The 11,328-nt window shown below is 50.0% G+C and overlaps 1 protein-coding gene across 3 annotated transcripts in view; it reads right to left on the reverse strand.

Annotated features, from left to right (window-relative positions):
- Positions 1-10,871, reverse strand: part of Spata13 (spermatogenesis associated 13) — a 142,117-nt gene extending 131,246 nt beyond the window's left edge. For 2 of the 3 annotated variants that reach the window (XM_028870364.2, XM_037208481.1), the window contains exon 1: positions 10,731-10,871. The gene's annotated coding sequence lies outside the window, so the exon portion shown is untranslated. The remainder of the gene's footprint in view (positions 1-10,730) is intronic. The other variant, XM_037208482.1, reaches the window with a different exon arrangement.
- Positions 10,872-11,328: the final 457 nt, after the last annotated feature.

Here is an 11,328-nt window from a genome sequence, read left to right on the forward strand (position 1 = left end):
TATGTTGTATTTGTTTAACTCTGTGAAGCTGTGTTACTGTGACTGTCTAAAACACCTGATGGGTCTCATAAAGAGCTGAACGGCCAATAGCAAGGCAGGAGAAAGGATAGGTGGGGCTGGTAGGCAGAGAGAATAAATAAGAGAAATGAGATATAAATAAGAAAAGAGGAGGATGGAGGTGCGAAAGGATCAAGGAGTGAGATAAGAAAGGGCCAGCCATGCAGCTGCACAACCAGCAACAGTGTAAGAAAGAAAGGAAGGTATATAGGATAAAGATAAACACCCAGAGGCAAAAGGTAGACAAGATAATTTAAGTTTAAAAAAAAGCTGGCTAGAAATAAGCCAAGCTAAGGTTAGGCCTACATAAAAAAGAGTAAGCCTCTGTATTTGGGATCTGGGTGACGGGCCCCCTAAGAGACACAGAGCAAAGAGCTTTTCAAAAGAACAACACTGCATCCTGAAGGGAGCACCTTAAGACAGGAAATAAACAACTCAAAATAACTTCAGGAAGTCCCTGAAACTGACCAAATTCATTAGGACCCTCCTCCCCAAGAATATACAAGCAGTCAACACTGGCGAGCATCACTCTCAGATCAGACCAGCTGCCTGAAAGAACAAAAACCAGCAAAGCAGCTTGAAAGAAGTAGAGACCAGCTGAGCTGCCTGGAAGAGGCTCGGAACAACAGAGCCACCTGGAAGGGACACACTCCAATCCTATTAAGCCACTTAATAAGATTGTGCAGTGTGCTCCAGGTGCCCAGCTTTTATGAGCTGTCACCCATTCTAAGGTGGGCTTTGGTGACACAGCTGTCTCTGAGTTATTTCTGCTCAATAAGTAACCCCGATAAAACTCATTAGTTCAACAAGTTGGACGTTAGTGGTGTCCATACTGTGGTCTATCATCAGATATATCATCAGTTCCCTATCTGGAGGTAAGCAGACACTTGTTCAAGTCTCCCTAGAAAGTTGCCACACACTTGTCAACAGACAGTTCTGTTGCTACAGGATGAAAAGAGTAGTAGCCTGGCAAAAAAAAAAAAAAAAAAAAAAAAAAAAAAAAAACACAACAACAAAAAACTAGGTGCCATGGTACGTGCTGTATTATAGCATGGCCTGCCAGCTCCCAGGGCCATGATCAATTAAATATCACAAAGTCAGATCAAGCTCAAAAGAAATGATGCAATCAAGAGAGCAGTACCAGGCTGTAAGACTCCTGGCTGGTACCCTGTCATGTACTGACGTGGCAATCAACAATGGACCACATACATGACGGACGGGGTTCCATAAAGTTCTATCACCTGTGACCACAGGCACCTAGCTTTGTGTAAGTAGACTGTGGCATCTGCAGACCCATGACACCACCTGAGGACAAAGTAACTCATTCTCTTTCATTAGGATTCCATGTTCTTATTACATTCACCCCCTGCCTCATCATAAAGAATGTTCTAAAGAAGCTTCTGCTGTGCTTATTCAGAATTCCACTGCTGAAATCACGGTGTAGCCAGGAACCTGAGACTACATGCAGCCGGTGCCTCACTCCTGAGCACGCTGAAGTATCGAAGCCCCTATTTCTGGATGGGTATACCAGCACTGCCCCCATCTGTGCCTCCCTGGGACAGAGACCACGGACGAGCCTGGGACCCAGATATCACAAGGGAAAGAAGCCTGTCAGAAGCCTGTCCCACAGTTCTGACAACGGCCAAGGACACAGAGAGAGGCTCTAACACCAGGGTTGAGCTCACCCTGGTAAAACAAGAAGGGCCAGGCCCTGGCCCTGGGGATTTCAGGTTTGTTTCAGGAGAGTGGAGGTAGAAAAAGCATAGAAAGCAGCTGAGTAGCTCTGAACACGCAGCATTTGAAAGAACATTTGCTTATTCTTTCTGGCATATGTTAGATTATTTGTGGGTTTTTTTTAGCATTAGCATTTAATTTTTCTTACTGAAACAGATAAACTCATTTTGAATATAACTAAATTTTCACATATTAATACATTCTCTACTGTTCAAATGAGCACCGGGAGGATGTTATTTCAGAAGGATCCACGAACATTTAAGCAACTGCCATTCCTTTGAAGGCCTGATTTCTAAGCCCTATTCAGGCTGTGGGCAAGGCCACTGATACAGCTAAGTCCACACAATGGCAGCTAGTCTTTACCGCCATACTGAGTGGCCTGTGTGCTGGCTATACAAAAGTTTCCCTCTCACTTGGTAATTGGGCAGCCGAACAAATACAGTGAATCAATTCTTCCCGGTTGCCATCCACATTTAAATACGTGAGGTCAGCCTAGCAGTAAACACCCAGTATTTGCAGCCCTCCGCCGCTGCCTAGCAAAACAAGATGAACACCATCATCTAACTTTTCCACAGAAAGAACACATCATGACCAGGATATGAGTTCACAAACTTCTCGCTTATATAATTAGCTTCCCCACATACCCAGGGCTAATTCAGCCCCAAAATAAACTGGGAGCAGGCAGTACTCAGTACATCGAAGGTTCTGTGCTTGCTGTGGATCATCATGTGCTCAAATCTTAGTGTCTTGGGTCAACTTGGTTTTAATAACTCGCCTCGATATTTCTTCTTCTTGCCAGGATAATTGTTGCACAGGATTTGATTTAATTAATCTCAGCAGGGTTCAAAGAAAGCCCACAAAGTCAACATGAAAAATGTCCTTCAGATGTTTTAATATTAAAAGTTGAATAATCGTGTTACCACAAAAGACAAATACAGAGAATGTTGCCATTGTAAATCAAAACCTAAAGAATGGAGGCTGGTTAGACGGCTCAGCAGGTCAAGGCATTGGCCACCAAGCCTGGTGACCTGGGTTTGATCCCAGGACCCACATGATGGAAGGAGAGAACCAACTCCAGAAAGCTGTCCTCTGAGCTCCCCATGTTCTAGGTGAGCACATGTACACATGTACACACACACACACACACACACACACACACACACCTAAAGAAATGGCTGGTGTGTGTAGTAGGGCAGTGATGTACACACCTTTAATCCCAGCATTTAGGAGGCAGAGACAGATGGATCTCTAAGTTCGAGGCCAGCCTGGTGCAGAAGGAATTCCAAAACAACCAGAGCTATTATTACACAAAGAAACCTGTTTCAAAATAAATAAAGAAAAGAAAGAAAGAAATGGCTGAAATGGCTGGTGTGGAGCTCAGGGGTGGAGCATGTAACTGAACCCTGGCTTCCACACTCACTACCAAATAAACAAACAAAAAAAACCACAACCTTGGGCTGGAGAATGGCTCAATTAAGAGCATTTATTGTTCTTGCAGAGGACCCAGGTTTGGTTCCCAGTACCTACACGGTGGCTCATAAACATCTGTAAATCCAGTTCCAGGGGATACACACAGTTCACAGATATACCTGCAGGCAAAACACCCAAACACATAAAATAACTAAATCTAAAAAACATTTATCCATGCCAACAGAGAGAAAAAAACCTTTCCTTGGGTCAAACTGCTAGTTTAGAGTTCGGTTCACAACAGGTGTTCAACAACAGCTGTCCAATGAGTAAAAAACCACATGAAGTCAGAATGAATGTGCACAGCTGGACATACAAGCTATACATTCTTTCAAATAACGCTAGAAACAGGTAGTTTATAACATAATGGCCTTCACATTCTGGAAGACAGATCTGATGTCAAAGAGAGACCAAGATTAGATTAGATTGGGTGTGGAGGAAAAGTGACGCTTGGTTTGGAACGACGCAGCCTGAGAGGCACCATGCTTTAAGGTACCAGTGCTCCCCAACACCAGGCCCTTGTCCCCTGTGCACAACAGCGTCTTCTGAATTGTGAGCTACAGTCTCTGTGACACTTGCCAATTCTCAGAACACAGCAGAGGGCCTCAGCTCTGCACACTGGTGTGCACTCGATGGGGAGCCCAGGACCATTCAGAATCGCACCCACTGCAACACCCCGTCACAAACCATCCAGGCATTCCCAGATGCATCCTCAAAACTTCCAGGACACCTAACAACACTCCTAAGCCTTTTACAGATCCATCCACTCACCCTTCAACAGTCTGACTCCCCACAGTTGACTGTGTGTGGGATGCTTTCAAACAGTCCAATGCCTAGGACTCATCTGAAACCAACACTGTTTTAAGTATGGGGGAGAGTAGCAATCAATTTGTTACTGACAGGTGATCCCAACATACAGCAGAGCTTCTGAAATCTTCAGCTAAGACACCCTGGACATGTGTGTCCAGGAAACTTCTTCCCCATATTGCAATACCAGGCCCTAATAAAGGCTTTTCCCAAATGGCTTAAAAAAAAAAAAAATGCAATTCCCAAAGTGATGGTAGTTAGAAGTGAGGGCTTTGGGGAATGGATGGTTAAGTCATGAATTGGATTAACGGTCACATAAAAGGAGTTTCCAGGAGGCTGGAGAGGTGGCTTCACATTCAAGTATAAGGACCTGAGTTCATAGCCACAGCACCCATGTAAAAAACAAAAACAAAAACACACCGTGTGGCTCTGCTTATCTGTAATCCCAGAGCTGGGGAGGGGAAATAGGAAGATCCTGGGGACTTCTTGGCTGTCAGTCTAGGCAAATAAGTAACTCTAGGCTAGAGCAAGAAACAGGATGTAGACCTCTGGCTTCTACATGTCTGTGTGTGCTCACACACACAAAACAGTGGGGGGCTTCCGAGAGCCATCTAGCCCTTCCGTCTGCCGTTGCCCACCACAGGAACGCCTGTATCTTTAGCCCCTTTTACCAGTTCGGCCCCGTGAGGCTACCATAAGAAGGTGCCCTCTCCAGACACCAAACACCTGTGACTTGATGCTCAGCTTCCCAGCCTCGGGGACTGAGAGAGGCTCTTCCTCTTTATTCACTGCACAGTCTCTGCCCAGTCAGAGACAGACTAAGGCAGCTTCCAGATATGACACCTGATGCACACAGAGAGGTTAACACCTCCACAAGAGCACACAGCTGATAAGAGACAAACCACGAGGCCAAAGGCCCGTGACATGCTAAGAAATCACCCTTCTTCCCTCTGACATCAGCTTCGTGCCATCAGCTTCTCACAAGACTTTCAGACTCGAGATTCCTGGCCAAGAAACAGAAGCAAAAATCATCCTATTCCCCAATGGACTTGGGTGAGAACTGGTAACAGAATCACGTACAACTCCAAGGGGCGACACTGGGGAAGGAAGCTGGGTGTGTCACACACACACACACACGTCGGTGTGACTGTGGGGTTATGCCAAATCACAGTCATCCATCAATCCTACCAGATGGAGCTGAAGGTTTTTAACCTCTGGAGATTTGGTTGTGTTTAAATTAGGGGTCTGATTTGTTTTTATTTATTCCACGTGAGCTAATTGGCTTGTTCAGTAATAAAATGTGTAGAAGCTTAAAAAAAAAAAAAGCTAAGAAATCATGGCAGCCAGAAGTGTTGTGGACAGGAAGTAAAACTCCATTGTGCAGTGGCATGAAGCAGGGTAAGCAAAAGAGAAAGGATGTGTGTGCATAGGGAAGATGAGAGGAAGCAATGAGGACAGCTACTGGGCTGAGGGTTTCCACCACAACTCAACAGCTGTCTGTCCAGGCGCTCAGGCAGCCATGACAAGGAGCTAGGGGACATGACATGACATGGGGACAGCAGAAGAGTGCTCACCTCAAATGCGTGAGGCCATCAGCATGACCCACAGCACTGAAAAAAGTATTTTATATACATACATATATATACATATGTATATTTCTACAACAGAAAAGTAAAGTAGCTGCCCAGGATGTCCTGAAATCATGCATCCTAGAGCCATGGCGATCAGACACCGGTGACACACAGGAGGTTCGTTATCATACAGATAGCTGAGCACTTGCCCAGCATGCACAAGGCCCTAGGTTCCACCCCAAGTATCGCGCGCGCGTGCGCGCGCGCGCACGCGCGCACACACACACACACACACACACACACACAGATAAATAGCCAGCCTGTGCTTCCTCATCTCCAGGAGAGCCTTCCCCGGTCTGGGAGCTCCTGGGAACCTCAGTCCCTCCTGAAGGAACTGACCACCACACCCATGTGCTCTTCACTGTTTAACTTTTCACACCCCCACCTCTCCTGCTACACAAGACGGTGAACCTCTTCATGAAAACTGTTCCGGGTTGATTAGCATCTAGCACACGAACATCACCCAGCACGTGTTAGGCACACGAGTCCCTGCGGACCAGCACAGACAACAGAAGCACACAGGACGGGGACAGCAGGAGGGACAAGTCAGAGTGACTCCCCTCATCATCACACCATTCACGGATGAGAACATTACAGGGGAGCTCTCCACCCCTTCGGAGGGTGGCGGCCAGGCACATGTCTAAAGCAGAGATTATTTCTCTTCTGCCACAGAGAAGTCCTAACCCACGCGCATGTGTTTACAAGTACACGCGTAACCTGGGACGCAAGATCCCTTTATCGCCAGCACGTATGATGTGCTCAGCACCAGGGACTGATCTCTGACCATTTAAGGAGACCGAGCTGCCATGTTTGCACTCCGGCCCAATGCCACTGCCCCATTTCTGTCACTTTCTAAGAAGGTTCCGGCTGCAGCCCTGGGCCCATGGCGTCACAGGCTTCCCATCTAGGGCTGTCACACGGTCGGCCTGGCTTCCCTCCCCCTTTGTATCGGCTCCAGAGCTAGACAAAGCCTCTCCCTCCTAGTTCAGTACCATACACAGGGTGCAGAGGTGTGAAGCGGTAACTAGGAGGGACGGTTTGGGGGCCTGAGCAAGCTTCTTGCAGCTGAAGACCTTTCAAGTCTCTCCCCGCTCCCAATCCCTGCCTGGCCTTGTCAAGCCAGTCTCTGAGTCCTCTCCAGGGACAGCCGCAAACCCACTCAGCCACCCCATTAATGGAAGCTGAGGGGAAAGGCCACTAGCCCTTTCCTACCCAATTAGATGTACAGAGTTCTCTGCAAGCTCATCAATCCGGTGGCTAAATCCCAAGAGGGAGGTGGGGGGAAATTCTGAAGCAGACACATGGTCCCCGACCAGCAGTGTCTGAGCACCTCACATCCCACAAAGTCACCAAATGGTGCTGCTCCTGAGCCACGTGTGGGTCCCTTAAGATGTTCACCAGCAGAGGCAACAACAGTCTTATGTCTGAGACACCAGAGTATTGTTGCCTGTGTCCACCAGTGTGGACAATCTCGGCCACAGTAAAGGGCCAGAACTACACAGAAAAAAAAGCATTTGCCAATCTCAGCATCAGTCACACTGCCACGGATCCTCGGGGGCATATCAAGCATCACACCCTGGCAGGAGCCAAAACAGAACACAGATTCCTCTGTGTCCTCAAACTCAAGGGCCCTGCTCCCAGCCTGCGCTTTATCTTCAGTTCAGCAAGCAGAAACCAGCCACCTTGTAAAAGGCCCTGTGGTGGCATGTATGGCTCAGCGAACCGTAGGCGAGTCACAGATACGCAGAAGAATGCACGTGGCTCTAACAAGCCTGACAGTCATGGATTCAAATCTGTCTTTCCGCTGACAATGGGGGTCTGGGCATGGCAGCTTCCCTGAACCTCCAGATTCCACTACGGAGCAGTGAACCCCAGCTGCTGCCATCTGAACCACAGACCACAGAGGACATGCACAGATGTTTTCTCCCTCCTCCCAAGGAGCCAGCCCATGGTCACCCCTGGATGCTAACAAGCCGAGGGGAGCGCGAAAGTCCTGACATACAACCCCCCAGGGCAGCAGGGTTGAATTCCATCTAGAAAGGCTGATTTGGAAGATGGGCCCCAGAGAAAACCAAGACCCTCAAGGGTCTCCAACAGTGACCCTGGGCATCAGTGCAGAAGGCTGCAGTGAGAAGCCAGAGAAGGGCCAACACCGAGACAGCCGCTGCCCCTCTTCTGCCTCTCTCTCCTGCACTGCTGTTTCATTCCAGAGACGGAGGTGATGAAAATCGTGTACATTCTTTGTGCTGATGCGGTTCTCTCAGGAAAGGGGAAAGGCAAACCACACTGGTTACTGATTCTGAAATCCCCGTGTGTGATACAGTCTGCCTCTAGAAAGCCACGGACCTCTGCTGTTTGCTCCTGCTGCTCTGGAAATAATGGTTCTTCTAGAAAACACCTGAGCATATACATAATGATGCCGTTACTCCCATTATGCATGTCTCAAAAGCAAATACTTGCTTCTTAAATCTTTCAGGCTTCAGCCAAAGACGGGGGAAAAAAAAAAAAAAGCTACAGATGATGTCTACTTCAAATGTGCAGTTCCACTGCTATTTAGCTCAGAAAAAGAAAGGAAAATAAAGCTGCTCTCCACACCAAGCTGGAGAGCCAGGGGTCCCAAGACCCAGGTCCTAGGGCCAGTTCTGGGGTTCAACAGCTGCCCTATAGGTTTGTCTCTATTTCTGGGCTATGTTTCCTGCTGTGTGGAATCTAAGGTCCCTTCTAGCTAACAACGTCCCTAACTCCAGCAGTCTCCTTCAGTAAATTTGCCTCCCACTCGAAGTGAAGACTAGCTGGGAACTATCTGATCAAGGCTTTAAGACTCTATAATGAAACAGAAATGAAAAGACTCATGAAACCACATGGCTCTCAGAGACCACCACCCCCCACCTCACCCCCAAAGTCCACTCTACTAAAGTGAAACCGAACTCCTGACACAGGAGCTGGTCAGCAATACACTTTTTACGATGTTTTCTTCCCACCGTCCCATGATGAAGACGGGAAGCAGGCTGGAGGCATGGCTGAAGTGACACCCAGGCTTCCTGAAGGACAACAGTCATTTGACTTCCCCCAGGCACGGTCCTACCAGAGCAGACTCTGTGCCCCTAAAACGGCAATACACTGCAAAATACACGAGACGTGTCAAATAGCAACCTCATTTCCAAAGCTGAGTGCCAGGCGGCTCTCAGTTCCAGAAGTCACACGGCCTCATGAGAAGAGGTCTAACGACATAGACATGATACCCCTGACTGTGGTATGCTCACCTTCCCTGAGCATACCCTCTCCTCATCTGCAAAAGGGGGCAGCAGTGGATCTTCCTTTACCGCGACTGGAGGAGGGTTCTAAATGAACATCAGTGTTTAATAAATGCTGCGTAATCATCGCATTAATGCTGATAACAATATCACACTCTAGGACTGCACGTCCAAGTCTGACTTCGGCAGACACAGTGGCAGATAAAGAGGCCTGGCAGCCAGGCAGGGTGCTCCTGGAGAACTGCAGCAGCCCTCCTGACACTTCCAGACTTTCTGGAAAAAGAACTATGTCTGAGCAGTAACTCAGAGCTGACTGGGAAGGAAGGCAGGGAACTTAGTGGTGTTCTTGGCCTGTGAAAAAACCCATAAGAGGGAACTGAGACCAAGTGAGCTGGAAAGGCCACCAAAGCATTAGCAGGCTGTGCCTGGGGGGCAGTGCTTGTCAGGAAGAAACAGGTTAAAGAAAAATCAGAAACAGTGCAAGGTATATACACAGGTCACAAATGAAGGACAGGCTCACTCACTAAACGGGGGGGGGGGCGGGGGCGACGTAAATTGGGGGCCAAGTAGGTGAGTGAAAAATTAAAACATTGGATGGGAAGCAACAGCCCCATGGGCTCTAAAGGATGGGGGAGGGGCAGAGAACAAGGTTCAGTCCCACATGGTGGGGTGCATAATTAACCCGTACCCGGAGAACAATGCAGTGAGGAAGTTTGAACCGGGTAGGAGGCCAGAAAGAGAAAGGGAGCATTTGTTAGGAAAGGTGGAAAAAGAAAACAGAGTGAGAGAAAAAAAAAGCAAACGGTGAAATTTCTGTGCTTTTAAAATTGGGATCGAAAAAGATGAGCAAGAACCTAGAAGGTCTGGAGAAGTTAGAAAACACTAGACAACAGACCGGAGGTAAAGGGAGCCGGAAAAATCGTGGGGGGAGGGAGAGATTCAGCTCTGGGAAGCCTTGGTAACCAACGGTGAATAAATTCAAATTACTATTCTACTTATCAATGCCATGATCCCATGCTGGGCAGCAACTATAGTAGCTGGGCTCGCTTGTGTTTGGCTTGGTTTATTGTGGGGATTTTTTGTTTGTTTGTTTCACTCGGAGAAGAAATCTGCTTGGGCTCTGTAACTTTGCAGTGGCCCGCCAGCACAAGCCACCTGAACTCCTCTCCGACGCCTGCTGCAGCCGTACCTTCCTGAGACTGGCCGGTATAGCAATTCCCCATACCCTGAACAGAACTAGAGCCAAACCAACTCTGCCAACTCACTCTCAATGCAAGTGACGACCAAGTCCCGAAGTCTTTCTTCCAGGCTGCGTCCCAGTAGGGACCTGGGGAGAAACTTGCTTTCTAATCCAAGGGCTCCAACCAAACGCAATCCCCTCCGAAGGAAGCGTTCAAGGGGCCAGTGGCGGCCAACCTTTGTCCGTCGTCCTGGCGCAACCCCGCAGCCCGCCCTGCGAGCCAGGAGCGCGGGTAGATAGAGTTTCAGGGTAATCCCTGACCGGTCCTGGGGGAAAGGCACCAGCTAGAACAGCACACCGCGCCCTCCCCGGGGGGCGCTGCCGAGCGAGCCCAGGGCACCGAGCAACCGCTACCAGGCGGAGCGCACCCAGTGGCGCAACAGGTGAGCAGCCCCGGCCGGTCCCACGAGCCGCGCGAGCAGGAGCTGGCAGCGGGACACCCTCAAGTCACGGAGGCCGTCCTTGGCGCTCAGTTCCTCCGCGATGCCCACCTGAGAGCCCCCGTCCCGCAGAGCCGAGCGCCTCCCTGGGCAGCCTCACCTCAGCGGTCCCCACTCCACCGAAGCGCCGAAGCTCGCGTATCCAAGAAGCCCTGCGCGCCCGCGGCCGGCTCCAGCGCGGCTCCAGCCGCGAGCTCGCCAGGCTCTGCGCGCCGTGGCCTCCCCAGAAAGAGCAGCGCAGATTCCGCCCTCCCGCGCTTAGCGGCCTCCTCCCACGGGCCACGCCCCCAGCCCGCTCCCGAGGCCACGCCCCCACACCGCTCCCCTGAAGCCACGCCCCCGAACCCGCCCCGGGGGCGGGAGGGAGGGGGTTGTCTTCGCAGCTCCCCCCCAACCCCTGCTCCGCCAGCCTTCTCCAACGGGGGCCACGCCCCCAGCTCATCTTCCCTTGAGCTCGCCCCTACCCGCTGGGTTTGTTGTTTTCCCCGCGACTACGCTCCAGCTGTGCACTCTGTGCCCCCCCCCCCCCCCCCCCCGCCAGGCCACGCCCTTGGCCCCAGAGGACACCCTCAACCTAACTTACTTCGTGCCCCGCCTCTCGCCACGCCCCTGGCACATCCCCACCACCTCTCTCCACCCCCACCCACCACCGTCACCTCCAGGTTGTGCCTCCTTGCCACTCACTCTCTCCAAGTTAT

This window comes from Peromyscus leucopus, chromosome 9 (assembly GCF_004664715.2).
Source record: "Peromyscus leucopus breed LL Stock chromosome 9, UCI_PerLeu_2.1, whole genome shotgun sequence".
NCBI classification, from domain to species: Eukaryota; Metazoa; Chordata; class Mammalia; order Rodentia; family Cricetidae; genus Peromyscus; species Peromyscus leucopus.